Below are 26,696 nucleotides of genomic sequence, written 5' to 3'. Positions count from 1 at the left end.
AAGTGTCTCAAGTGACATTTGAGACATTTAAAACAAGACTGGATGATTTACAGAGGACAATCCTAAGCTAGACAAGATGACCTAATAGGTCTTCTCCATCTCTCTCTTTTATGATTCAGTGAATAATATGGGGCTAACAGTAGTAAATCAGTAAAGAGAGATGCAATATGCAACTGGAACATTACTATATTTGGTTGGAGTCTTCTAACTGTGATCCAGAGCAAACATTGGAAGTACTGATTTCACACCGCCTTAAGCATTTTTTCTATGCTTATTATTTGTAATAAAGCAATCATTAACTTTCTCAACTGATAGGACTTAAGAAAGAAAATTCAGCCTGATGGAGCTTGTAAATAGCCCTGAAGGGATAAGGGATAAGACCAAAAGCTATCACAGGCCAAATCCAGCTTGGCCATTGTTTTCTAGGGGATTGCTCATGAAAATGAGGCAAACTAGATTTGGCCCAGGAAGCTAGTCACATAGACTGGCATAACTTAGCCCTGCAGAAACCTTTCAGTGCTGGTGCAACTATCGCTCACACTCAGGGACGCCTTCACTCCCAAAAACAAAATTACGATGAGATGCTAAAATACTGCTGACAAATATTCCCACTTTTACAGATACTCCAGCTCTTTAACTAACATAATTTCATATACAAAATAGTTCACTACATCCAGCTTGCCAATAAAAAAATAACCCAAAGAGAGCTTTGCAAACCTAAAGCCTGGCCTACACACAGCTTGTGTACAGGTATAACTCTGTTAGTTAGGGGGTGTGGGATTTCACTGAAATACTTGTATAACCCCAAGTGTGGACACAGTTATATCAGTATAAATGTGCCGTGAGCCAGTGTAGATTACTCCCCTGTCGGTGTGGGCACGTTTATATTGGTATTACTGTAACCACACTAGGGGAATTGTATTGCTTTAGCTATCCCAGTATAAAATCAACTTGCATATATCAGGGTAGCAGGATGGGGCCCACAGTCAAAAAAAATTACGACATCGTTTTTCATCCATAGAGTTTTGTTTAGCAGTTGTATGTATCATTTTCTAGAGAGTCTACCAAATAAATCACCAAAAGCAAGGCACATAAATCCAGATGGAATGTTCATAGTGCTGACCTGACTCCCAATTCGACTGATATTAATGAGAGCTGAGAGCGTTCAGCACCTAGAAGACTCAACACCATGTTCTAGAAACTTACAGTAAAGAAAAAAAAATGTTTCTAAATTATCTTTTTCTTGGGGTTGCGTTTGTACTGACAAAATCAATTTAATATTTTTTTTTTAACTGACAGTAACTTTACTCAATCATGAGAGGTTTTGTAGAACAGTTCAGAGGAGACATTCTTGAAAAAAAAAACATATCTTCACTGTAGGGTTGCACTTTCATTGTTACTGCAGTTGCTTTTCTTCTATGTGAAGAAAGTACAGGAGAGTAAAAGTGAGGGAAATGTTTGTAATTTTTAACCGAGGGGGCATTTTACCTTATGATTGCTAAGTTGTGATCAAGTTGCAATCTATGACCCTGAGGATTGGTGTCTGTGTATCTACATCTTGAATATCTATATAAAATACTAGAACACATGCAATCAATTCTACATCTCACACAAGTAACCCTTATGCATTAGAGAAGTCTCATTTACTTCTATGGAACTACCCAAACAGCTAAGAACTATTTGTGTCACTAAATGGTGTAAGACTGTGCCTTTGGTTAAGAAGTGAAAAATTCTCTTTGCTCTAATTTAAACTTTCCCTGTTGTTTTTTGATTAAGCAGTGATATGAGCTGCCAACTTCAGTAGGGAAAGACACAATCTTACAGTATGAGCCTATTTCAGTCCTGATAAGGTGCTGTTAATGCTTTCCATGCAGGGATCTGACCTTTTCTGGCTTTAATGGATCATGTAATATTTGTGTACAGTTTTTAATAGCTGCTGTGGGAGAAGTGCCTAACACCAGCTTGCACAAGTATTACTCTAGGCAGAAATCATTGCGAGTAGAGGCCCAATAGCTTTACCTGGAATTTTTTGATGGGAGGGGGTGATATTTTAAAATCATGTGGCCTAATCCTGCACTTCTCACTCAAATTCATTGATATTAACAGGAATATTGCCTGAGCAAAAAGTGCAGAACAGGGCCATTGGCTTATTTCATTATTTCAAAAAGCAACTGATTGGATGTCTGCCAGTCTGGGAGCTGTTTTATTTTTAGAGAATCCCAATTAAATTATACATAAAACAGCCTTTTGAACAGAGGAGAAATCATCCCTCTCCCCGCCCCCCGGCCCGCCACACACCTTCTGGCCCCCTCAATCCAAGTAGTTCTAATATGGTACCATTTGAGAAGAAGAGTGATAAAAGGAACAAAGGGTCCTCTCCTGCTTAACTCTTAGTCAGGATCTGGCCCCACATGAGTAAGGACTTGCAGGATCAGATTATCATGGGTATTTAAAGGTTATAGCTCCAAATATATTTCAGAATTATTCTTTTTGTTTTAATTTCTGTGACTGTGGTCTTTAACCCATAACTGTCACAGAGAATTACAATATTAATCAGTTGAATAGCTGGCCCATGATTAATAATTACGAAGGTGACCTTTTGACTTGAAAGCCATGTCAGAAAATTTTCTTTGACCTTTCGGTACTCATGCTCTGTAAGGGCCAGATCCTCCAATGTGCCAATCAGCTCCTGTGACATGCAGCATACCCTTTGCCTTGCATGAACTTCAATGGGGGCTGAAGAGCACTCAGCACCTTCCAGGATTGAGCAGGATGGACCTGATCCTGCATTATTGGAAGTTTCTGGGAGTTTTACCTGAACAAGGTCTGCGAGGTCAATTTCAATGACATTGGTCTCTTGAATGAACCACAAGGTCTGCACACTTATATAAATACATCCTCATGTTAAACTAAGTCAAAGAAAGTTTCTTTTAAAATACATTAATAACATTTGAGGTAAAACATACCGAAGACTTTTAAGCAATAGAACTACGAGCACAAGATTTCTTTTTCTTTTTTAAAAATGATGTTTGCAGAACTCTTTATGCATCATTAAGGTTTCTGGAATCCTAACCACAGCATGATGGATTTGTTTTAAAAGGTTCTAGTATTTAGTTTAGATTCACTTCAAAGTGCCATGTCAGAAAGAAGAAAATAAAGGCAGTTAGTTGCGTAAATCACAAGTAAAAATGAGAGGGAACATGAAGGTTCCAACAACTTTGCCATCAACTGAAAATAAAAAAGTTTATTGTACTAAAACAAGATTTTACTGTTTGATGCAACTAGAATATATTTGTTGAAGGGAGAATAGTTTTTATTTAAAATATTTTTCATAGGGTTAGTGGTGGCGGTTCTGCTGGGTTTTTTAAATCAGTTTGTTTTAATAAAACAGCTCAAAAAAGGAATAGGGTTTAATAATGATGCTTAATGGTCATTTTTCTTTGTCAGTTAATTGAAAGGACAAAGTAAAACATTGCTCGAGGAGAAATAAACCTAGTGTCTTCAATATAAGCTAATTTAGCCTTCTTTAAAATAGTAACTTTACTGTTGTATCTTTCTGCTCCATTTAAATAAAGAACAGAAATATTTTCCACAAGTAAATGCAGATCTGTATATTTCTACTGCAAATATAAGCTCTTTTAATTTCTTTAGCAAATAAATAAATTAAAAAAAAAACATAAAAGCTCCTGAGTAAAGACTGCCCAAGGGGAGGGAGGAAAAAAAAAAACTCCTAAAACCACCATATTACCAAGCATTAATGCACCAAATACAATCTGGAACATGTCAAACAATGGTATCCACCCACCTAAGAAATGTGCTAATCTAAATCCTCAGTTGCTGTTAACAATAATTAACTAAAACATGAAATATGAATATGGATCCAAGCAAGAGACAAATTAGTATTGAGAAACTGTGTTTAACAATCACCTAAAAGAGACCATCTGTTTATAAAGACCCTTTTTTCCTTGATCTCTGACATGTATTCATAATATAGACACAGCTGGATTTTTTTTTCCTTTTATAAATACCCTGATACTATAAAGTCCTACCTACAGTATATCTGGTATGAATGTTTGTCTCAAGTTTCAGTTGTTATGTCAGCACTCTGGGGCAATAAAATTTCACTTACAATCATCAGGCTTTGGAGTAAGTATTAAAACATCAGATGGACGGCACTGCTTTCTTTATTCACATAGGGCAGTACTTGATTAATTTTTTTAACGCTGATCGTATTCTCAGTGCTCTCTGGAATAGGTGTCTAGATGTCTCCTGTTCTTTAAATTACTAGTACAGTCCTGACTGGGACTTGGGTTTGTTTTGTTTGCTTAAATAGTTGTTATATTACATTACCAACAGAGGACACTACTTTGGGAAGATTGAAGGAAAGTTAGATGACTTCTAGGTATCAAAAAGCAAAGCAATTCATATACCATGTTTTCAATCTACTTTAGAGAAGAAAAGAGAGGGAAAAAACACACACCATTGATCCTACACTTCTCACAGATAGAGGTCACTAATGGACTGAATTTGAATCAATGTGGTAGAAACCGCAAAGTTATATGGAAGTAATCTAGGGGAAAATGAACTCATTTTGAGATTAAAGAAGAGGTAGCAGAGATGATTAAGAAAAGCCCTCACCTTCACAGAAACAATGTTATCCTAAAGCCACCCTCTTTCCAGTCTGTTAAACAGACAGTGCCATAATGGGAAAGCCTGATAGAGGTGGACATTTGAACCCCTGCTTGTTTTTGAGTTTGTAAACCTCAGTTTACCTTTTTCTTCTGTTAAAAAGTATGGAAAAATCAAACCTGATAAGATGCTACACTTTGGAGATCTGCTATTTTAAGCAATTCAAGACTAGCACATTCTTGATTCTGGATTGAAACCATACCCCATGTAATGCAGATTCCAACTGGGAGGGTGTAGAGTTGCTATAGGGTGATATGCCTAAATCCTAAATCAAGCTATCCAACAGGCCAGGATATAAATGTGACCTGTAACAGTGACTCAGATTAGATCCAGACAGAGGCAAACCAGGATAAAATATCAACATAAGAAATATAGGGTGTATGTGTGTGTGTCAGGAGGGAATCTTTTTAGAATACCATGTGCATTCCAACACAATTCCTCTTTGTTACAGCCTTGGACTTTGAAAAGTGTGAGGAGTGTTCTAATCACAGATAATTTTACAAGCACTGCATTAGCACGGGGATTAGAATTGCTTCATTTACACAGTTTCTGGCCTGCATGATCATTCTTTTAACTGCCTGGTTACCCAGTCAGGAGGGAGAACAGCAATTTAGACAGAAATTCCTCTACAAATAGAGAAGTTCAAGGTGCATATGCAATGCCCCATCATAGCCCACATATATATTTTGCAATGTTTCATTCTGGATTCATTTTCAAGAGCAACATCAACCTGGAATAAATCAGTATTGTATTTATTTTTTTTTTCTACAAGTCACTTTTTAAATTTAGTAATCCTGGCTTTTAGACGCATCTGTTGTATCAGGGTGCTGCAGAGCCATGCCTCAATGACAGCCATGCACATTACGACTCTTTATTTCAAAGAGAGAGAGAAAAGATTTATTGGTGCGGTACCTTTAAATTAATTTGGAAAAATGACAGAAGGCTAGTGCTGTTCCCCCCCCCCCCCCGGCCGCCATGCACACTTTCATTTCCATATAGATATAAAGACTTCTCAGTGACTTTTCTCTGAATTCATGATTGAATAAAAGGTGCCTTTGGGTAAAAATCACATTATTCAATGAAGCCATGAATGAGGTGCATGGGAGGTTTAGGGGTTGTTGGGGTTTTTTTCTGAGTAAAGACTGCAGGATTCGGCTCCACACGTTAACTCAAGCTTGAGATCTATTAGATTCTATTAGTTTGCAAGCTTTGAGAAGTTAGATGCAGTAGATAAAAGTGTGTGTGTGAGAGAGAGAAAGAGAGAGAGAGAGAGAGAGAGCGCTCTGACTGGGTTTAGTATCTCTCCCGCTTCCCAGAAAATGCAACCAGACTCTTCTTTGCTGTTTAGCAGTGGCTTTGCATGACCAAAAAGCAGCATCTGCTTTACAGCCGGTGTTTTGTTTTTGTTTTTATCCTCACACGATGGAGAGGTGGGTTTTTTTTTTTGTTTTTTGTTTTGTTTTTGTTTTTTTAAATCATCATGATTTGACTATTTACATTCGAGGCTGCTGTCTATTTGGAAGACTTGATGCATTTTTTTTTCTTTCTTGCTCTTACTCATGCACCCACCCCTGGTCAAGTCGCCTTAGGGATCTGATGAATTCTGATGCTTGTACAGTTAGTTCCCTTTTCTCCCCTTGGCTGTTCATTTGGATTTCTTAATGCTTGTCAGCAGTGAGCAATCTGCTATCTCCTCCGAACCTAGCTCATCTGTTAAAATTCCAGTTGCCAAAAAGATCCCCCCCCGCTGCCCCCCAAAATAATCAAACACCACTCCCACCCCTCGAGATTATAACTCAGAGGTTCGTTTCTACTGATCTTCTAGGTGTTTCCGTTGAAAGCTGGAGCCTTGTTTCTCGATCATGGAGAGGTTGGGGTGCACATACGTGCCCGGGGAGGGGGGTTGTTTTTTGTATGGATTCTAAAATGGTAGCGGACAATCTATGGTCATCAAAAGGATTTGCGATGATGGGGATGAAAGCTTTGAGATCTACTCAAAATACACTCTGATTGAAACAAACCAAGGCCAGGAAACTTACACTGCAATTCACTAACAGGCGTAAAATAACCGAGCATCCCTCCTGACACTTGTCACATACCATTCATAAATGTGTGTGTGTGTGTGTGTCACACACACACACACACACGGTCTCTAATGAGATGGAGGGTGATATTTCTAGTATAGAACCCGATCCTGGATCATTAACTTCTTACCTCCTTCTATTGAGGTGGGGGGTAGCTGCAAACTACTGGGGAACTGGAATTAGCAGGGAGGAAAAGGGGAGAAATGAAATCTCATCCGTACCTGGCAGGGCTGGGAGTCCTTCTCCGGCACCGATCATAATCCCCCTCTGCGCCTTTTGCCCCCCACACCAAAACTTTTGCAGCAGCTGACGGCGCTTCTCCGTGGTGGTGGCCGGGCCGGTCGCCTCTGGCAGTATCCAATGCAGTGCGGGCGAAAAGCTGCCGGAGCCCGAGCCCGCCCTGCAGGCTCCGCTTCCCCGCAGGCTGGCGCTTGCCTGTGCCTCCTCCCCGGAGCGCTCCGTTCCCCTTCTCTCTCCTTCCTCCCTTAGGAGGCAGCGGCATCATCCTCCCCCTTTCTCCTCCACCTCCTCCTCCAACGCGCAGCCCAGGGCGCGGGCATCCCCAGCAGGCTTGCTCTCCGCGCTTCTCTCCCTGCCCTCCCGCTGCCCCCTAATAAATAAATGAAGGGAGGAAGGAAGGGAAGGAGAAGCCGAAGGAACCGGATCAAGCCTGGTCTTTTCTCCGCTGGAGACGCGTGGATCGCATGAGGAGGAGCCACAGAGACCCAGGACCCCGTGCAGCCTCCGGAGGGACCGGACACCTATGTATGAATATACGCGGGTCCGTCTGTCTCCTTCTCGCTCCTCGTCCTGGGCTTGCTTTCAGCCGGGCTTGCAGGCTGACCTTAGCCGTTATGATGCCCCAGATCTGACTATTCCCTGCTAATGTAAGTCGTGCTTTTTCCTCTCTCTTTCCCTCCCCCCCCCCCCGCCTGACACCCCAGGGAGATGTTTACAGTAATGAATTCAGTTGATAGCCATCTCTCTCTCCCCCTCTCCTGGAGTCCCTCCCACATTGCTAGTTTAAAGAATGCTTGGAAGGCAGCGCAGGGCTGCAACTTAGAGCTTTCCAAGAGGCAAAGTCAGGCTCTGAGGGTTGGGTGTTTTTTTTGTTTTGTTTTGTTTTGTTTTTTAACCCACCCCTTGCCGAAAGCGGTGTCTGCCCCATCAGATTAGTGCCTACGCGCAGCTCACTATATGGAGCGTTGGCATTGCGAAGCGCGCTAGAAGGGTTACAGTCTAGATCCGGGCCGATGTGCGTGCTTTAGTTGTTTTAATGGCAAAGAGGGGCTCTCCTTGCAGCCCTCTCGCCAAATAGCTGTGCCAAAGAAGGTAACACTGGCAACATAGCGCTATTCTTGCATAATGAATCCCCCTCCTCCCCCCGTTAGGAATAAGGCCACCGTGTGATCTGCGACTGTTCCTGTCTCCTGTCTGAGGGCTATTGGATCCTATCAATGGGGATTGGTTTAAATAAAAGAAACTCCCGGGGCCAGTGATCCAAAAGGAGAGGTTCCCCCCAAATTATAATAATCCTCTCCGCCAACATGGCGTTATTTCACTTGCAGGCAACCTCTGACGATTTCTTTCTCTCTCTTTCTCTTTTCCCCTCTCTAAGAACTTTTATCTGGGAAATAACAACGAAACAATACAATCATATCCTTGGGGAAAGAGACGGATCTTTTTAAATACTCTGTCTGATTGCCCTGATCAGCCAGCCAGACTTTAAAACTGCTGGAGAAACCTGGGGATGTATTTTATGGCCAACTATGTCTTGTCATGCATATCAAATAAACCCCATACTGATGTCTTGGACGGAGCCAAGAACCCCTTTAGTTTTGGGTTTGTTTTTTTTTGCACACGTTCCAGATTGTCTGCATTTCTTTCAGTGGGAAAGAAGAAAAAAAAAAAAAACCAAACCCTTCCTAGTTCACTAGTAAGTGCCTGCCATGTTCTAACAAGTAAAGATAAAAGCTGTGTTATTTAATTTTGAAGAGCAAGTTACAATATAGACTTTCGGGGGCGGGCAGCGGGGGGACGGCTACCTGGAAAGTGCAGGACACAGATTGTGTTTTAAGTTATTACAGGGGAGGGTAGAGAGGAAAAGAGAGGGGAGAATAGGCGAATTCGATCCATTCCATGTGTCTATTAGCCGGGAAAGGCAATTGAAGTGTCTCGGGATGTATTTATTCGTTGCTTTTGACTGCATGATGAACTTGAAATGTCTGTTCATCTGTAGTTTAAAAGTGGAGCCATTTGACATCGGTTTCTGAATCTTATTCTAAATTCATTTGGGGGTCTAAATTATTCCCCCCCTTTTCAAGGGCATACCTCATCCTGAGGCCCCTTGATGGGGGAAACTCTATTTGATGCACTAAACAGAGATGGCCAATGTTTAGAGAATGGACTTGTGCGCCTTACTCTGTGCCCCTCTCTCCTTTATAAACCCTGTCACACACCACCACCACTTGGACCTTCCCTTCCACCCGCCAACCTTTCCCCACAGTGTAGGGCCCTTAAAGGTGGGTAGAGAAAGGTTACAATTATAGCGCCCTGGAGTAGACCGCAGCCCAGACAGATTGTATTGCAGAAGTGCGCTCTAAAGAATGCCAAGGGGCAAATCAGGGGCGAAGGGCAGCCTGCCTGCCTGTGCCATCTTGCCAGGAACTTCCCTCCGCGGATGCCACATCAAAGCTTTGCTGCTCACTGCACTGCCCAGTGCCGGAGCTTTGTTTTCCGGAGCACAGCAGAAGCCGCCTGTTACCGCCACCCTCCTCCCCCCGACCTTGATCTTGCTTCCAGATGACACATTTCTCTACACCGGTGCAGTGCCGCGACCGGGGAGGGGGGAGACGAGAATATCCTGCCCTTCTGTAGGGGCTTGGGGGTGACAAGAGTTGTCTGCATGATGGCAAACGCCTAGCGGCTTTATTACCTTTGCAGCACAGGGGTGGCAGCAGGTGTCTTCTCCAGAGTCCCACAGGGATCAGTAGGATTCTGGTCACAAACCATGGCCAAGGCGCTTGTGCCGCGAGTTCGCCCGGGCTCAGACAGGAGTACTGTGCAAGCCAGGGAAAGCTGAAGCGCAGAGCTGGCCCCGTTCAAGGCAGGGTGGAAATAATCACTAATGAGGAGAAGGGCTGCCGCCATCAAACCTACTCTCTGCGTGCAGCTTCATGCTGGCCCCGAGGAATGAAAGTAGCGCCAGCCCTAAGGGGTTAAATGGGACCTAAACATTCCAGAGAATGGACAGAGTCTTTCAAAGCTCGATTCGGAGTCTTTTTTAAAGGACCAGGAGCCCTGTTAGGGCGATGGGGGGCTTTTAAAGGTAATTATTTTAAAGTTAGTTTTACTGAAGCTGAGTGACTGATACAAGGTGAGAGACATTTTCTCCTTGCCAGCCCTTACAAATAGCCTCTTTTAAAAAGCTATCAGTGGGACTAATTGCAAGGGAGGTTTGCTGCACTATCTCCACCCCCGCGCCCCCCACCCCAGGATAGAGCCGCTCTTCACAAATGCCTGGCTGTAGGTGCTGGAACTATAGATGCTGAAGCACCTCCAGGCTTGAAGCGGTTTCCTTTCTAGACAGGGTTTGCAGTTTGGTTCAATGGCTCTCAGCCACCCCCACTACACAAATTGTTCCAACACCCCCGCCTGACTTGGTGAGATCTGCTTTGCGTAGCAATGTTGGAGCTTGCTGCTCTGACTTGTAGGCACAGAGAGTAGCCATAGAGTTATGTCTGGTTCCCCCATCTCAAGTTAAGGTCAAAGAGAGAGAGAGAGAGAGAAGTATATAGACCAACACAGTCGTCAATTCTAGCTCATCCCATCCCAGAAGGAAAGATGCAACTGACCCAGCTGTTACCTGCTGTAGCGGAGGTTCCTCCTAGGGAATCTCCCCCAAACCCCACTGGGTCAGGAAGGTTGAAAAGAGAGAAACTTACAGAAGAGAGGGACTCCTGCATGGTATTGTTTTAAGGATCACCACCAAGGTCTCCTTTTTTTCATAGCTGGCAATGGTCACCATCACCCTAGCTTCCTCTTAAGGAAAGGGAGGACGGAAAGGAGCTTCCGGAGCTGCTGTCCAGCCGGTCACTGAACCCTGACACCCCACTGGCTGGGCACGGACGAGCTCACGGCTGAAGTGGTTAAAACGCCCTTTTTAATTTTTTTATTTATTTATTTTCTTCCCCCTTCCCCCAGCGCTTCCAGCTCAACAAGGCTGAGCGATCTTATCGATGTGTGATCATTACTCACTGGTGACAAGCAGAGCCGCAGAACTCCTAAGTGAGTGTGACAGCGTTCCAACGTATGGCTGCGGCGCACCCAGCCTTAGACATAGTCTTCCTCAAACTGTGTCTAGCGGTTTAACCCTTTGCAGCCTCACAGAAGAGCAGTCGCACAGGTCACTGGGAAACCCCAACCCAGCTGGGATTGCCTATTGAAGGTCAACAGCAAAGATGCTTGGCTTATGTCTTTTTATAGCGTGTCCGTTTCTACTCTTAGTTTGCTTTAAACAGACAGTGTAACTCCGTTCTAGCTTGGGAGACAAATATTTCTTCTCTGTGTTTAGGGACTTACTGGATCCTCTAGTTAAAAACAGACCCCTGTGGGGACCACATCTTTTGTCCCTGGCTTGGGAGAGGTCTCGAATCTAGCATGCAAAACTTCAGACAAGTCCTCCCTCTTTGCTATTTCTCCCTCTGTCCCACCTCTGGCACTTTCCCCATCGAGGAGGGTGATGGAGCCGAAAGTACGTATTTGGAAATAGTACTCCATTCAAGCTCCATTCAAGGTTATTTATAGTAGCTTCAACTGGGACAAGTAAAAGTACCCAGAAGAAAAAAGTGAGAGTCCCACGTAGGCAATTCGCCAGTGTTCAAAGGAAAGCTTTACCACCACCATTAAACTTGAACATGTGGGGACACGTTGCCTTCGGGGGGGGGAAGGGTATTTTGAAATGGGAGAGCTAAGTCTTGTGTAAGTCACAAAGACAATCGCGGGGGCAGGCGAATCTTTCAAAACTAGATCCCACCGGGCTCGATTCTGCTCCGGGACACTTCCACTGCTTTGTAAAGCTTTAAACACGGAGGAAAAAGAGAGAGAAAGAAACCGACAGGCAGAGGCATTATCAACGCTCCACCGATTTTTAATGTGCATTTTAAAAACAACTTCCCAATAACGGATCGTGTCCCCCTTTAAAGAGCTAACATCAGTTGAACGAAACCCATCGATTAAAAGGAGTAAAGATTCTGTTAGAAAGTCTTTTCCAGAACTCCAAACTGATAGTCAGGTCAATACATCTAATCTGCTTTTTCTTTTCATTAAGACTTTAAAACAAGACTGGACAAAACACAGAAGGGAATCATGCTGTACTTGCCAAGGGATAGATCAAGTTTATCCCCCCATCTCTTTAATGTCTTTGATGTATACACAAAATCAAACAAGCCTCCTTGAAAGACTTTATAAAACGCATGAAATATTCCGGAGACAGTTATAAAAAAAAAAAGCGGATGGCATAAATACTGTGATTATGCCAGAATGAGTCAAGTCTCACAAATATGATTATCATTTCTATCATCCCACTTATGTACAAACAGGAAGCTTTCTAAAAGAGAAAAATTACACATCAATGCCCAGAGAAGCATTAAACAGCAAGACAAGCACTATGCTGTTGTGGAATTGCTTGTAAGTCTCTTTGCTTTGCCAAGGTGGCAGCATAGCACAGGGTTAGGCTCCTTGGAGGAACACAAGAAACATCAACATTCAAGAACACATTGTGGGATAGCTGAGGAGTGCTTTAACCTACCAGCTTTTAAAACCTCCCCCCACCTATTTTAGGCTGATTTATTTATTTAATTTATTTATTTATTTCCCTCCTTTGAATGATTAATCTTGGTTATAGCCTGATTGCTTAGACCTTAAACAGTGTCTTTTTCTAAAATTGTTTTTCTTTTCTTTATATGGTTGTAAAGGAAATCACCTGAAAGGAGAACACAGAAATATATACTTCTTAAATGATCTGTGATTATAAGTGGGGCTAGCCTAGAGTGATGTGCCAGTGATCCATACTAAAGGCCCGCTGATGCAATTACTTTTAAGAGTGACAGAAACGATATAACATAAAAAAACAAAACAAAAGAGCTTATTTTGAAGAGGTGGCATTAGAGTGATATTTGTACATTATAAGTGGAAGAAAGGGTAAAGGGAGCTCCAGATATTTCTCTTGATTCAAATAAATGAATCTGTCACAGAATGCCTTCCCTCACCCTGGATTTCTCTTTGCAAACATTCTTCACACACTCTTTGTAAGTTCACCGCAGTGTACTTCATTTATAATACCTCATTCAACTTCATGTCCCAGCCCCACAAGGCTTTTCCCAAGCACAGGCTGAAAGAGTGGGAAGAAAAGTCTCACTACTGAGATCCTGGGCTTCTTTACCCTTCCTTACAGCTTCCCTTCCTGTCTACCCTTTAACAGTGCCCACTGGATATATTGAATCCCCTTGTTAACTAGTTAAGAACCCCACCCTTACTCAAGTATCTCCCCAATTTGGCTCCTGCAGAGTGGAAGCTTGCAGAGTGTGAGTCACCCTTAGGCTTACTCCATTCTGTCACAGAATCTGATAAAAAATCCACTGAAGTGTACTCATTTACTTCAATGGGCTTTGGATCCTGAATTCACAGGAGACAGAAGGGGAAATTGGGACTGTAGTCAGTTTCTGGCAAATAAAATATGTGCTTTTTACTTAGGAACATTTTTTACTTTTATCACTGTGGTTTGAAAAGAAAGAAAGAAAGAAAGAAAGAAAGAAAGAAAGAAAGAAAGAAAGAAAGAAAGAAAGAAAGAAAGAAAGAAAGAAAGAAAGAAAGAAAAAGAATTCAGTAATTTCCCCAGATACCTAAAAGAAGAAAAATCTGTGCAGTGACAGGCCATTATGTTTTTTAATCATTACTATATTGTATTTTGAATTCTGGGAAAGAATGACAGTATAAAACTGTTTGTCTGCAAATTAATAAAACAATTAAGAACATAACGGTGGCCATATTGGGACAGATCAATGGTCCACCGAGCCCAGTATCTTTCTTCCAGCAGTGGCCAGTGCCACATGCTTCAGAAGGAATGAACAGAATAGGGCAATTATTGAATGATCGTTCCCCTGTTGTCCAGTCCCATATCTACCAGTTGAGGCTTAGGGACACACAGAGCATAGGGTTGCATCCCTGATCATGTTGGCTAATAGCCATTGATGGACCTATCCTCCATTAAAACAGTTTGGTTAGAGTTATATAAACTTGGAAGGCTGCATTGGATTACCAGGTTTTCTCTGAGCTCTTAATTTTAGAGTGAATTAATGTAATGTAAAAGTACCATTTGTGTTCTGAACTTGGGTCATTTATGTGAACAAGGACAGGATCTGATACTGAACCTGTAAACTATTACTGACCTGCAGGATAAGGTCCTGCAATTTCCAAATATAAAATTTATCTATTTTGGAGGCTTTTATTTCTTTCTTTTCTTAATTGCCTTCCCAATTCATAGTTATCTGCTATATATTGACTGGAAGGGTCACTTTGGTATCACCAAGTAATAGTGTGCACACTGCATTAGGGTGCTGCACTTCACTTCACGGGTTTGCCCTAGCAGAGATCCTCCGTTCTTTCCTCTTGGAGGTTTCTGCAATTAGCTTTTGACAAAATCATGACAACCTGTTTCTGAGAATTGCCTTCAGGCCATTCCTCACCATCTATTTCCAATAGACACAGGCATCTGGGGAGTTCCGTGGATGTCCTCTTGTCTAAGCATGACAATGTTTCAATGTTTCAATGTTTTCGGTTTGCAATGTCTTTGTTAGTCTTGTTCTTCCAATAAAACCAGGAAATAAGCTGGGCAAAGTCATTCTAAGATCAAAGTCTCCTGAAAATATTTGCTTTTATTTATATATGTATTTAATTGTATTTATTTAGTGATAGTTGTTGTGGACACCTTAGAGACACCTTGTCAAAGACTGTTAAAGCCTGAAGAGATGTAGCTAGATAGTATGTGAAGAGAGATACACTAGAAATTAGACAGATACCCAGACAGATAAAACTAGACTACAATGCAAAATGTTATTATGTTCAAAAGGAGGCTGGATAGCCATCTGTCTTGGATGGTTTAGACACAACAAATCCTACATCTTGGCAGGTGGTTAGACTCGATGACCCTTGCGGTTACCCTATGATTCTATGTTTGAGGAGAGGCCCTTTACCCATTATTAGCTGGCATGATTTGTGCCCAGTGTAACTCAGGACAAATTGTAGTCAGAGAATCACTGATGTCTACTTTTGTGCAACAAATAGTGTATTCAAATAATCACAGGTTCAGTTTTGGCCAATAATTTGCACCTGAAATTCAGGTCACTTAGTTATCTAAATAACTGGCTTGTGAGGACAAGAAGCTGGCTAAGAATCAACAGGCATATGAATTGCTCCTGCGTGTTATTTGTGTGCCCAAAATCTCAAGTGAAAATGGAAGACTGATAAACAAGATGGCCCCTACCTGAGATGAGAGAGAAAGAGAGCTTATTTGTTACTTCACTACCTAGCATGGTAGAAGCTGGAAGTGTAAGAAAAGCCCTTTCTCCATGATGAAAAATGGCCCTTGTGGGTTGTTCCTGAAACAGCATAGAAACTCTTATATCTATTAAAACAAGCCATTGAATTAAGTAGGGAAGTTGTCCATCTCTGGCTCTGTGAGGGAATCTTTATCCATTCACCAAGCCACCCAGCACATGCCTATCAGAGAGACACTCTGCTGGCCATGTACAGAACTGAAAAAGTGAACTACAATAAAAGTCACTCCATCAAATTCATTATGTTGTCTCCTGTGCCTTCATCTCTCCTCTTTCACTTTAAGGGGAGAAGGGCTAGAAGACAGACAATCAGTACAGATCTAGAAACAACACCAGCTTTTGATCAACAAGGCCATCTGCCCTACTTCCCAAATAATCTCAAAAGCCTATTGATTCTAATTTTCTACTGATTAAAAAGTCATGTTCATTTTTATTTGCATATTCATAGATTAAAGAGGCAGAAATCCTTCCTTCTTTTCTGTATCATTCAGTCTGTTTTCAGCTGATCTCAATGAACTTTAGTATTTCCAAGGGGCCATTGTTATGAAAGGGACATTTCAAATGATTTAACAGGATCCACTATGCTTACAGCTCAGTAAACAAAGCAAAAGAGAGAAGTTCAATCCCCTTTTGAAAGTATATATATCTCTGCTTATGAGTCAAATATTGTAACTGTGCTACAAGCATTGATAAAAGCTGTACTACTAGATTTGAGGAATAATGATTTTGATTCCTCTATGAGGTTGGAAAAGTCACATGACACACTGAAGTCTTAATGGTCTGGGGTATTTTGAATGTTCATTGTACTTTTGAAATATTTTGAACCAGTGTGACTCAGATATCACTTTCTGAAGACTCAGATAATACAATGAAGGTAATGGTTGGGATTGTCAGTGGAGCTAAGCACGCAAATCCCATTTAAATTCAGTGGAAATTGAGCACTTAACTCCCATAGGCTTCTCTGAAAACTCCATCTGATAATTCCAGAGGAGTACCATACTGAATCACATTGAAATCCTGAAATAAAGAAGAAACAAAACTATCCCTTAGCATCAGAACATCTTAGGAGCAATGGATAGTTTGAAGGGAAATGACTGTTGACCAAACACCAGGTATTCTAATAAAAACTCTTACTTACACCCATTTTACACTCCATTGACATCGCGGAATAATGTATGATTTATATCAGTGTAAGCAAAAGGAAATGGCCTTATATGTACACAAAAGGATTAATTCCCATCTTCTCCCTGGGAAGCTGAGGGGGAGATTCCTTTATGTGAGCTGGGAGATTGAGACAGGAAGACCGTCTCAGAGTCAAGAGAATGTCTTGAGAACATCAGAAAGAGACTCCATTTTGAGGGCAGAACATAGACTGCAGAAGATCACAGTAGGCAGGGGACTATGGGTTCCACAAGAATAATTCATAGTTTAAATCTTTAAATGCCTTAAATAATAGGTCTTGTCCATTTTGAAACTAGAATAGTTTCCCGAAACCTATCAGATGCTTAGAGTTGTTAAAAGTTTAACTTTACAAAAACCAACAACCCTAAACTGGACCTTTAATAGCAAGTAGGTTACAGAAGAGAATTTTTTAAAGTGTTTGCTGTAGTTAATTTAGTTGGGGCAAGGTATTGATATGTCTAAGACTATATCACTCCTCTCTCTTGGCCAGAGGTAGGTAAAATTGGTCAGTACTCATCGTTATTGGTTAAGGGTAAAGAAGGAGTGAGGTCTCTACTTATTAAAAGACCAGTTAGGAAGTGTGAGGATTCAGAGAGGACACAGAAGAACAACAACTGACCTCAAAATACCAGTATGGCCAAAGTCCCCCTTGGAATGTTAAAGGTCTTCTTCAAAGTGGTACCGTCAACAGAAATGTGTTATAGATACAGTATAGAGCCCTGTCCTGCTAGCATTACTCATGTGAATAATCCTAATTTCCATGGACCTACTGACATAAGACAAGCAGGGTTTTCCCATAGCTTTGAGAGATTTCTGAAATATTGAGCTCTTTCCACTAGCTGGTGGCAAACCAGTATTCAGTGCCAGAGATAGTTAATCTTATGTAGCAGTGTCTGCAGGGGAAAAAATATAGCTTTCATGTTGAAATCCATTCTGAAGGAGTCTTTTCTGGAACACTGCCTATTTATGACAGAACACAGATGACATTTTGTGAAGATGGTGGACATTTTATATTTGGTTTTGTTTTTTAAAGAAAAATGTTACTGCAAAACAGGTGAAAAAGAAAATCAGACACAATGTCAGCTTCCTTAAGAAGAAAACATAAAGAAAATAACTTGAGCATCAGAGAGCACATACCAAGAATCTTTCCCTTCTGAGGGTATGTCTATACAGCCGATGTTTTAATGTGGCTGTGTAGTCACGGTTCCAGTGCTGGGAGAGAGTTCTCCCCACACTGTAATAAAACCACCTCCATGGGGGGGATAGCTACCAGTGCTGGGATCGCGGATCCCAGCACTGTAGCACTGTCTAAACTGCCTCTTTACAGCATTGAAACTTGCATCGCTCAGGAGGTATTTGATGCCAGTACAGAGCAGAGCACAGAGATAAATAAACAAGAATCACATTATGCTGCTTCTCCAGAAGGTCCCTGTTCCAATGTCTATTACTTGAGGGCAGAAAAGTATGTCATTCTGCTGCAGACTGATCACCTGAAAGAAAAGCTAAAAAGCAAGCAAAATTACCTAGCAGATGGTATCTATTTGGCATCCTGATAAATTGACACTAAATTTTCAGATCTTTGAGAGGATTCTGAGGTAATGAAAACGTCTTGTGAAACAATTTGTTTAGCTTTTCAGCAGTACAAAGCACCCATGTTACAAATTTGTAGATAATGAGAGATAGAAAGGTAGTCAGAGTAGTCAGCACCTTTTCAATCTGCATTAAAACAAATGACCTGGCTGATGCACTGGTTTCATTTCTCTCAATCCCAAACTTGTTTTCAAGATCTGGTAAAAGAACGTTTATGCCACTTTAATAGTCTCTTTATAGCCAGGAAAATTTTGCATTTTAGACTTAGGGAACTGTTGATAGAATGAAGGAGGTTAGAACTCTGACTAGTTCTACTTAACCAGTGAAACATTCATCATGCATTCAGGAAAATGTTCCTTTATGGCTGAAAGATGGAAGGGATGTAGTTTAATGAGGTATGAGTACTATATGGAAGTGGAAATACACTGCTGAAACGTATGAGGCTACTTGTGTTGATATTATGAAGAATATTTTTGTCATTGATATGAATCACATTTCTCATAATGTCATTCCCATTCTTTAGAAGGGACTGGGAAAGATGCTGTATTTTATTTGGCCTTTGGGATACTGAGAGAATCTGTCTGGTGAGCAAACTCATTTACAAAAGCTTACCGGGACTGCAAGCTTAGAGTGAGCTTAATTAAGCTTCGGGAAGGCATCAAATGATAATTTTGTCTCTCTTGTTTCTTCTTCTCTCAGCCTCTGCAGTTCCCAAACCCACAAGTCTCTGGGGAACAGCCTATTCCCACTGTACATTTTATACATTGGTGCAATATGTGATAGAGAGAGGATCATTATATTCAAAGAAACCAGTTCTATGTGTAGTGTTCACATGGATCACAAACCATTATTTTTTCCCCATCACCTTGACCAGTGAAACACTGTACTTATTTCAATCTGATTTCTTGCGTTTAACTCAAAAGGCATCTTCCTCAAATCACAGTAAGTTTTTTTTTTTTTTGTCTTCAGTTAGTGCTGCTTCTTTGGTAGCTATTAATGTTACCAGGAGTGAATTACAGTGGGCTCATTTAGTCAAACACTACATAGACACTGTGTCACAAGCCGAGTAGTTATTAGGAACAGTCATGAGAATATCCTCAGGATAAGTTGAGCTTCTCATTTGAATCATAAAATCTTCTTCCTTTCTTTGTCTCAGGCAGAAAGAATACTAAGAACTTAATATTTTTTTTTTTTTTTGTGGGTCAGGAGGAGGCAATAAAGTCCTTTCTGAAGAAAACTGAGCGGCTTGAGTATTTAATAGTTTATTGGAACTTTGCGTGAGGCAAAATGATGGGAGGGAGGGAGGGAGAGAGGGAAAGGTTTCATTTATTTTATTACTATACTTTACACTCAGAGTTCTAAGAGGCACTGGTGCCAACTTTCACAATTTTATCATGAATTTCATGATATTTAATGTTTATTTTAAAGCCCTAGTTTCTGGAGTCAGCTGATTATATGAGAATCACAGCTCTTGTTTTTAAAGAATAAGTTTCTGTTGCTCAGAAAAGCTTGAAAATGTGAACCCTAGAGGCTCAAAACCCAGATGGCAAGTAAAAAGAACTCAGACAATGTTATTTTTAATATCTCATTATTTTAAATCCAGTCTCATGATTTATGGAGATGTGAGTTGTAAATGCTTGGATTTGGCAGTTCTGCTGTTATCTCTATCCCAGGTATTTCTCAGTTATCCATCACCATGGTACATAATCTGTCCCTGATTCTCAATTATTTTTCAGTAGCCAGTGTGCAAATCCATGCACGCTGCTTCACTACTATCTTTAGCATTTTCTATCACTTCACCCACAAGGAACAGGGCCACCTTGACATTTTAATCCAGATGCCCCAAGATGAAAATCTTCTCATTATAAATCAACTATATCCACAAATATTTCATCATTAGACAGTTCAGTATAATGATAATTACCTGAAGATGCTGTTATGTTTCAAGGAACAGGGGAACTTCTTAGTTCAAGGCACTGAGGATAAAAAATGAGATACGTGAACCATAGACTGCTTAAATCATGCCTTCGCTATATGAGTTTTCACATAGCACTGCCTAAACTCTCATGGTCTGGTTTTTGCTCTTCCTTACACAGCTTTTACATTGATGGAACTCAACTGACTTGACTTGACTTATTCTTGATGAGGGTAGATGATTACTGAATCTGGGCCTCAAAATCTTGTCCCAGACACTGGGATGGATTCTCTGGGAAAGTTTCTTCTTTAATTGTTCCAAAGTCCTAATCAGGAATCTGGGGGGGTGGGGGGGGATGTCCTTACAGTTATTCCCTGTCAACTTAGTAATGACCATCTATATGGACTTATACATATGTGAGTGCAGATAAATGGGGAAAATTTCTCTACTGGGGTAAGTAGGTGAAACTCTATTGAAGTCAGTGGAGCTGTGCCCATTTATACCAGCAGAGAACGTAGCTTTTGCTGTGATGGATCAGGCCTCTAGTACACCTAGGACAGCATCCTGCTACTTCTGAAAATGGCCAGTATCTGAAGTTTAAGAGCAATGTGCACTAATCTGTAAAGAACCTGGCTAATTGTACAAGCTACAGTTCTGGATTAAACAATAAAATAATAATAAAAAGCTAAGAGTGAAGAAACAGAAGTCAAAGATATTGATGATCTTATTCCGGTTGAGTAGCCAGCAAGGCACATTGTATTAATTGGACATGGAGGAGTTCTCTTTTGTTTTGAACTGTTTTTTTAAATGCTCATATTTTGTGAAGCATGTGCGTGCACACACATGAACACACACAATTGGGCTATTAAGACTCAATAGATGCATTGTTTTGTCTTTCTTCTTTCTTTTTCTCATCATTCATTAAAGGATACACAATGACTTGCCTCCCCACATTATTTAAAAATCTATTTCTTTACTCCTCATGTTTCATTGTGAACAAAAAGTAGTCTTGTGCGGCAAAGGCTCATCAAAGTCATAATTATATTTCTTTTGTCTGCATTGAACTGTCTGTCATATGTTAGCATTTGAATGTGCTATATGTCTTTCTGCATTTGTCTGCATTCTTCCTCATTATTTACTGCTCCTCCATCATCCACTACCGATTGTTAACTTCTTTCTGCTCTCTCTGCCTTTAATTTTTTTGACCTGTTATTAACACTGTGTTTAACCTTCTAGCTGTTCCAAACCAGAAACATGGTGATGCTTTTTTGTATTTTAATTTTGCAAATGTACTAAAATATATTGTTTATACTAATAGCACTGATGTTTATCTACATGACCAGTCTGCTAACATAATCTGCCAAAAGAAGGGAGGAAGTTTTGTTAAGCAACACAAGTAGGAATCATGCGATCCCAGACCAAACAAACACCTTCCCATTTTTTCCCCCAAGCTTCCCTTTACGCATGGAGCACCCTCTCTGAAGTAACTGGTGAAGTCAAAACCTCTTCCAAATCCTTCCTCAAAACTCTCTTCTACTGTGATGCCTATGATAAATTATCAACTAACAATGGTTAGAGAGGTGGCCAGTAAGGATTAAGGACTGCTGATATAATTTCTGATTTGGGTTTATTTTTAGAATTCGTAATTCTGGTTTATAATATAGTTAATTATAAATATGTCATCTGCTAATTGTCCCATAGCTGATAAAAGGTGTTCATAGTAATGTTACAGTTGTCCTCCCTCCCTCTGATGCCCCTCCCTCCAAGTGTTGGTTACAGCATTTGCTATGTCTTGACTTAATTCAGATGGCAAATGTTGTGTGACAGTGGGTCATTGAACATGTGTTTGTACAGCACCTAGCACAATGGAGCCTTTGAAGGCTACTGTAAAGCAAATAGTAGATACGTACCTCCTGCCCCCACTGAAGTCAATGTGGGTTTTCCCATTTACTTCTCTGAGAGCAGGCCCTTAATCTTTGGGGTCATCATCTGTAAAATGAAAATAATGATGCTCACTTATTTCCCAGGAGTATTCTGAGACTTTTTGGAAAGAAGCTTGAGATAATCAGATAAAACACACAAAAGGGGGGCAAAATATTCTAAATTGTGGTCCAGAAACTTAGATGATGTAAATTGGAATTAGTAGAGCTACGCTGATTTACACATACTGAGGATATGGTCTTGAATGTCTTATTTTAACATAGATTTAAGCAAATTTGTCACAAGTAATAAGGCTGACTTCAAAAACCTTGGAATTTCACTTTAATTGATAATAACAATACCTAGTTCTTATATAGCATTTTACATCAGTAGATCCCAAAGTGTTTTAAAAAGCAGGAGAGCGTCATTGTTTGGGTTCAGAGGAACACCACAATATTCTCATGTTTCTCCAGCTAGAAGGTTACTAACCCCTTGGGACTGAAATATTCAGCTAGAAATCTGACTAGGACAAGTTTTCTTTCACATTCAATTGCTATTTATTTTTTCTTCTGTTGTTATATGGAGTTGACCTTTCTCATAGTATTCGGGGCACTTCTACCTGGCATCAAGGAGAGCAGAGGCGATCACAAAAGTGAAGTAAAACTTAACTGGACATTTTTCCTACTTTGCAAAAGCTTTGGTTTCCGTCTATTTTGACTTATGGGCAAATGTTTGTATTGGTTCTTATTTTATCCAAACAAGATTCCTAGATTTTATTGCCAGAAAGGGACTATTATTATAATCTAATTTGTTCTTCAGCATAACCCAGGCAATAAAATTTCAACCAGCAATACTTTAATTATCTCAATAAAATGTGGTTGACCTACAGAATATCTTTCAAAAAGACATCTGCTCCTTTGATAAGCTGTTCCAATGATTAATTTTCCTCAGGGTTAAAAAATATGTGCCTTATTTCCAGTTTATGTTTGTCTAGCTTCAAATTCCAGCCATTAAAACCTGTCATGTCTTTTTTATTTGCTAGAATAAAGAGTCTTCTCGCATCTTTCCCCTATGTAGTTACTTATAGACTGTGATCAAGTGATCTTCCAACCTTCTCTTCAATAAGTAAAGGAGATGGAACTCTACAAGTCTTTCAAGGTTTTACCCATCCCTAGAATGCAATTTAATAAAACATCACACATTCGTTTCTTTCTCTCTCTTTGTTCTTTCCTTTTTCAAATTTTGTTGGCCACCAGTTCCCTGTCAACTAGCACTTCACCCACCCACGCTCCCCAGCTGCCACTGGTTTTCATTTTACATTCAAACGAACAGAATGCATCACCTGCTATCAACACTGCCATTCTTCCCTCTGTGCTGGGAGGTGATGAGTCATCCTCGAACTAGAGTCTAGTCAATCCACAAACCAGGAGCTGGTCTGGTGACTCTGAGAGCAGGTTTATAAGCCTCAGAAGATAGACAGCAGTTGCTTTGTGGCCTGGAACTCTCTGCTGCTTAAGAGTGGTGATGGACTCTTTATCCTACTCCAGTCTTGTTCCTAATCCTGCGGCAGCCCTGCTCTCGCAGCAGCCTAATTCCAGCCTCTACTTTTACTTTGTTCCAATCTTGATTTTTATGCCTGATTCTGTCTCTGACCCTCGGCCTGACTGCCACTGGTCCAACTACCAGGTGTGACTATCTTCAATTCAGTTTTATACATGCAAAGTATCAAGAAAAGGTACTTGTACAGATCTTCATTGGCCTAGGATGGGATACTTCTGAATCTTAGAGATCAGTACAGAATTCTGCTACCCAAACTAATCTTTTGTTTCACTTATTTCACAGCCAATTTGTATGTCTCCTGTAGCAGGAAGAGTCCTGAGGGTATGGATACCTGGGGGGATTGGGGGGGGGGGGGTCCTGTCAGGTGTCACGTTTTCCTGCAGGAAGGAAATTTGGAAAATCCCTAGAAATGGAAAGCAGTACTTCGACTATGTCCACGCCACCTAGCCTTCACCATAGGAAGCCAAGGTTGCCTCTGTATATGTTGGTGATTTAGATAATGGAAAGGTTCAATGCTTCAAAACCACACCCTGAGATCCTTTGCACTGGCTGAAATACTACTTCAGAGGAGGTGCTGCAGGAGCCAGTGCAGAAGATTTCATGGCTCTGGGCTGTACAGGAGGCGGAGGGTATCTCACAGTTGGGTACAAATTAGGTACCCTTAAATAGCCTAATATTGGTTCAAACAGTTTTCTAATTGGAAGAATTAGCCATGTGTCCCCTTAGATATAGCATCTTGGACAGGCCTCTCTATTGTTTATGCCTAATGCCAGAGACGGGAGAAGGTGGAGAGCAAGGATATTCTTCCACCACCTACCCTCTACTTCTTCTCCCACCTCAGTGGAGGGTGGGGAATGAATATGCATTGACAGCCTTGTTATTTTTTTAGGTGCAATTTTTATCTTGAGATGTCTTGTGGAGGCATGGTGATTCACAGGGGTGTTGTGAGGAATCCTTAGTTAATGCTTGTACAGTACTTTGGGGATGGAACATGCTAGCTAAGTACTATGCGTTTAGTCTTTTCCCATCAAGCCTATGCTCCCTCGTGTAGAATTTGGTGCCATTCTTCTTCAAATATGAAGGGATCTCACCACAGAATTTCAGCCCATCTTGTTGCAGAGTTCACAAAGCCAATAAGAAGGTATCACTGTGTTATACTAGCATATAAGAGTAACGAGCTACTGCTTTCCAGCTCTGCATGACTGGGTGAGTGAATTAGATCCACTGATCACTCCCCTACCCTCCCACCAGGAAGAGGGTATGGGGATGGGAACATGGGGATGGGAACAGCCCCGCGAGCACTGCTGGGCAGGCTATAAGAACCCCCAGTTTCAACTGCACCAGATGGAAGGATCTTCATTGCCTCCTGCCCGTGTCACAGCTGGCACTTTGGCCTCAGCCATCTTCACACACAGCACTGATGCTGCCATGGCTTGAACGTTACCCGTTTTTTTCATCCAGTCCTTTCATTCCCTGCTTGTTGCTGCCATTTAATTACCCTTATAAGCTTTTGCCTCCTTCCTGCCAATGGCTCAACTGCTCCATTGCTACTGCTTGGGTAACTAAGCCTGGCAATTGTGTCATCTCTATCGTTGAATTAACTCTCTGCCTTATTATTAGTTTTAACTTTGCCCTTTGACTTACTCATTGCTCCAAATGATCGTATTCTGCCCCCGGGGTCTCATCATGCCACCTTCTTCTCTCTCCTCACCCGTTCTCCTCTATTATCCTCCTTTCTACTGCCCTTTTCTCCACTCCTAATCCCATACCCAGCTCTTTTCATATAACCAGTGCAATAGAACAGGGTGCCCTGTTTAAACACCACGCAGATATATGCTACAAAGTAAACAACAGAGGGAGAGGGCACCCAGTTCTCCTCTTCTCTACCTTGGGACATTATTGATACCTGTGCAAAGTGAATGTAAAATGTTGCCAGATCAGCTTGTATATCCATGTTGCTCTCACCTTGCTGGGGTGTGGATGATAGCCCAAGGTGCAACAGAACGAAGAGTCAGGCCGAGCACATGCACATGTCCAAGAAATCACATTTTCTTCTTTTATCTGTGTCCTCCCCTCCCTTTAAACTTCCCCTTTGTGCATTATCACCTGTGCTGTTGGTTCTAAACATAGAACATAAGATCATGGGGCCCTCAGGCTTAACCCTCAGCTATGCCCAGTAACTGCTAGGTTTAGGAGAAGGAGGAAATCCTAATCCAGCTGCTAGCATAGTTCAGAGCAGCTCTGTCTGTCTGGCTGTTGCTGCAAGACTTGATCCGCCCAAAAGGAATTACTGGAGTGCAGTGCATTCTTGGCATGTCCCCTCCCATCCCTGGCACACCATGTACACTGAACGTTTGCAAGGGGTATATCATCGGAACTGGCTATACAAGTTCCCCACTATAATGAAGTAATACCCAGCAAGGAGAATCTGGTGGCTTTCTGGCCCCTGTGTGCCACGAGAGACGTATAAAAGGGCTGAGAGGGGCTGAACTCCACCTCTTTCACAAGTCTGTGAAGCACCATGCAAAGGTTTGGTGCTACTCTGTAAATAATATGAATAAGGTAAATATTCCCAAGGAAAAGAAAAGGCGCAAGGTGTAAATGACAATGATTCACATATCCTTAAGAGCAGTGTTTCTCAAATTTTTGTATTGGTGACCCCTTTCACACAGCAAACCTATGAGTGTGACCCCCCCTTATACACTTTTTTTTATATTTAACACTATTATAAATGCTGGAGGCAAAGCGGGGTTTGCAGGTGGAGGCTGACAGCTCGCGACCCCCCATGTAATAACCTTGTGACCCCCCCCAAGGGGTCACTACCCCCAGTTTGAGAACCCCTGCTTAAGAGGAAATATGAGGAAGGAAACATGAAAGGAAACTCAAAGGTATGAAAAGCAGAATGTATGGGGGAGGAAGGGGAACTGTTTCATGTTCATTTTGTACCTGAAAAGAAAAGGAGTACTTGTGGCACCTTAGAGACTAACCAATTTATTTGAGCATAAGCTTTCGTGAGCTACAGCTCACTTCATCGGATGCATTCAGTGGAAAATACAGTGAGGAGATTTATATACACACAGAACATGAAAAAATGGGTGTTATCAAACACACTGTAAGGAGAGTCATGATAACACACATTTT

General features: G+C 41.2%; 1 protein-coding gene and 1 long non-coding RNA gene across 3 annotated transcripts in view; one reads left to right on the top strand and one right to left on the bottom strand.

The window, feature by feature from the left end:
- Positions 1-7,669, bottom strand: part of FLRT2 (fibronectin leucine rich transmembrane protein 2) — a 64,692-nt gene extending 57,023 nt beyond the window's left edge. Inside the window, exon 1 of one of the 2 annotated variants that reach the window (XM_073349358.1) lies at positions 6,995-7,669. The gene's annotated coding sequence lies outside the window, so the exon portion shown is untranslated. The remainder of the gene's footprint in view (positions 1-6,994) is intronic. The other variant, XM_073349359.1, reaches the window with a different exon arrangement.
- On the top strand, positions 7,069-14,270 carry LOC140913274 (uncharacterized). The gene is made up of 2 exons (XR_012159512.1): positions 7,069-7,660; positions 13,527-14,270. It is a non-coding gene; the product is annotated as an uncharacterized lncRNA (long non-coding RNA).
- The last annotated feature ends 12,426 nt before the right edge of the window (positions 14,271-26,696 follow it).

This window comes from Lepidochelys kempii, chromosome 6 (genome assembly GCF_965140265.1).
Source record: "Lepidochelys kempii isolate rLepKem1 chromosome 6, rLepKem1.hap2, whole genome shotgun sequence".
NCBI classification, from domain to species: Eukaryota; Metazoa; Chordata; order Testudines; family Cheloniidae; genus Lepidochelys; species Lepidochelys kempii.
Note: the sequence above shows the minus strand (reverse complement) of the source record. Positions and strands in the feature narration are given on the sequence as shown.